We start from the raw sequence: 3,258 nt of genomic DNA on the forward strand, positions 1-3,258 counted from the left end.
GCTACTGAAAGGCCACATTTTTCCTTTGTTTCTCTTTACCCAAGTTAACATTTGTGTGTCAATTGTGCCCTTCAATTCAAAGTTCAAATAAATACCAAATGCTCTAAAATACTGTACATATTTTTATTCTTCATTCAGGCATTATAAACATCTTTGACGTATAAGATGTTAAAGAATGTAATAGCGTTATAGAACATAAAAAATAATGTCAGTAACTAATTACTTTTACAATGTGGTAACTGAGTTACCAACTCAATTACTTTTTGGGAGAAGTAATTTGTAACTATATCTAATTACTTTTTTAAAGTAAGATGCCCAACACCGATCATGACTGTGAGGACTCTTACGCTGCGTTCACACCAGACCCAATTTTTCTCCATTGTGTCATCACGTTTTTTTGCCAAAGTTGACAAATTTCTACTTGAGCGAGAGACAAATTCACGTCGTGTCCGGTGTGAACACAGCATGACTGAAGGTCCAGGTTTATTATTGAAAGTTGTTGTGGGTTAGGACGCCTCCTGGACGCCTTATGGAGGTGTTTTGGACATGACCTTCGAGGTGGAGACCTCAGGGCCGACCCAGAACACATTGGAGTGATTATGGTCTGAGAACACCTTGGGATCCCCTCAGAGGAGCCAATGGAAGAAGCCGGAGAGAGGGCGGTCTTGGCTTCCTTGTTAAAGCTCCTGTCCCCGCGGGCCCCTCCTGGACCTGGGTAAGCATAAGACAAAGGTACAGAACTTTTTGTGGGCATTTGTTCTTTATTGTACTACTTGTGCTTAAAGTATGAAGTACTTTAACTCTGTTTTTTTTTAAATAATCCAGGGTCAAACTATCCTCTAATGAACAAAAATATGATTATTTGACTAACTTTGAAAAGGGATTATAACCACATTTTTTATTAATAGTTTATCACATTCAATTTGTTGGACTTAGCTCTCTGTAAATTATGATAAATTATGTTTATTCATGTACTACAACTTTACTTCATGTACAGATAGTATGACATACTTTTAACGTGTATTTTGTGCAAGTAATCCAGAGTCAAACTTCCCTCTAATGAATGCAAATAAGATAAGAGTAACGTTGAAGTGAGATTAAAACCACAGTTTTTATTAGTATCTTATGACTCTTATGTTATCATTTTCAGTATTATTACTGCTGTATGAAGCTATTTTTTTGCTTTACTTCGAAAAAAACCTCCTCCACTGAAAGAGTTGAGTGTGTGGAGCTGAAACAATCACTTTAGAGCAGTGTTTATCATTCCTGCTCCAACACACCTGATTCAAATGAAGAGCTTGATGACGAGCTGATTTGAATCAGGTGTGTTGGAGCAGGAAAACATCTGACGCTGGTCGGCTCAGAGAGAGAGCGAGGCTTACAACAGCTTTGGTGGTATAGTGGTTAGCATAGCTGCCTTCCAAGCAGTTGACCCGGGTTCGATTCCCGGCCAACGCATGTTTTTATGGGCCTAGGATGCTGATTCAATCCCAGGATTGTTGCCCAGGCAACATATAATGTTGCTTTTCCAGTCCCTGCATGTTTGTTTTTGCTTTTCCATCAGTGACAGTACCTGATACTTGGTACCTGGTCATTTTTTGAATACCTTCTCTGACGAGTTTCCAAGCAAGCTGAGCTGATACTAAAATGTTATGTTAACAGACTGCCGGCCACTGATTAGTCAGAGGGCGTCGTCACTGGAAGAGTCATGAGCGCGACGTCCGACACAAGAATCAAAGCAAACAATGTCAGTTAAAAAGACTTAAAAATCTCTGAAAACTGGCGTTAAACACCAACATTTAGCAAAGGAAATGTCTTAAATGTCAATATTTAACAGAGGATTCTGTGTATAAAAATATTTATATTTTTCTTATGTATATTTATACTTTTTTACAAAAGCATCTCTTTTTTACTTTTTTTACTTTTTACTTTATGCTGGTGTTTTTTGAGTGGACAGCAAAGTAAGAATTTCATTGTACAGGGAAACGTGTTTCTTTACTGTGCATATGACAATAAACACTTTGAATCTTGAATCTTGAATTTAGCGAATCATGACCCCGTTCAGTGGTATATGAATTCAGTGACAAATCTTTTTAAATCAACTGATTCTAATGATTCAGTTACACCCACAACTGCTTTACAAGTCACTCGTTTGTGTGTTTATGTCGTGTATAAAGCAACGTCATGGCAGATTCACGCAGCCGCGCTATGATGACTCCGCTCACGCTGAGGAAGAGCTATGAAGTCATGGGAAACGATACTAAACCAAGTAGAGTCGAGTCGTGCTGGAACTGTAAAGTGGAAAAGCTCCATAAAACATGCAGGACAGGAGTCCCTGAGGACCAGGATTGTGAAACACAAAAGAGTGAAACAGACGTTTCTTAAAAGTTACAAACTCCAGCTTTAACTGCACACTCACTCTCCACTTGTCATAACTCAGTCCAGCTCGTCCTGCGCTCTCCTGCAGCACAGCTGTGCAGCAGTGACGCCATCCGAGGCCTCGAGGACGGGCGTAAAATGTAGCGAGCTCAACGCTCCCACTTTCACTCGGAACACAAGCGCACCATTGTGGCTGCGCTGAGTGCTGGGAACAGCTGGAGCGCAGCACAGGACGGTTATCCTGGACGCTGACACTGCGGCGATGACAGGAGCAGCTTTGGCCAAAGGCTTCCGTTATCCGAGCTCGGCACATGATGATAACATGTTGGATGGGAGTGCAGACAGGCTCAAGTGGCGAGATGTCACACACTCTTTACTGGGTGGCCAAGGGCAACATTCCCAAACTGGCAAATCAATTTTCCCTTCTGAACATTCAATACTCGCCGTGTTCCTTCACTTTGCAAGTCAGGCTTGTCGTGTTTCACATCAGGAATGAACTCAGCAGCAGCGAGGAAACACGTTTGACTCTAGTCTGTAAAGATTTGAGTGATGAGGTGAGTTTTATGGAGAACTGGAGATGAGACTGATGAAGGCATCAGGTTGAGTGAAGCTGCTGGAGACATTTGAAGCTACATCTACACTATTTAAACCATCTAAAGTGCATGGTCTAAAGCAGGGGTCTGAAACTCACATGACCTCAGGGGCCACAGGGGCCACATCTCATCTGCCATCAAAGTGTTTTGTAGGCATATTCAATGATGATAACACAATATCAATGATATTTGTGATGATATTTTACAGAATCTTGTAAATCTTGTAAAATGATATGAAGTAATTATTAAGTAAGTATGTGGCATAAGTGCATTAACACGAATATCG

At 40.8% G+C, this 3,258-nt stretch overlaps 1 non-coding gene across 1 annotated transcript; it reads left to right on the forward strand.

The window, feature by feature from the left end:
* The first annotated feature begins 1,386 nt into the window (after window positions 1-1,386).
* Window positions 1,387-1,458, forward strand: trnag-ucc (transfer RNA glycine (anticodon UCC)). Its single transcript has one exon. It is a non-coding gene; the product is annotated as a tRNA-Gly (tRNA).
* Window positions 1,459-3,258: the final 1,800 nt, after the last annotated feature.

Source organism: Solea solea, chromosome 1 (genome assembly GCF_958295425.1).
Source record: "Solea solea chromosome 1, fSolSol10.1, whole genome shotgun sequence".
Taxonomy (NCBI): domain Eukaryota; kingdom Metazoa; phylum Chordata; class Actinopteri; order Pleuronectiformes; family Soleidae; genus Solea; species Solea solea.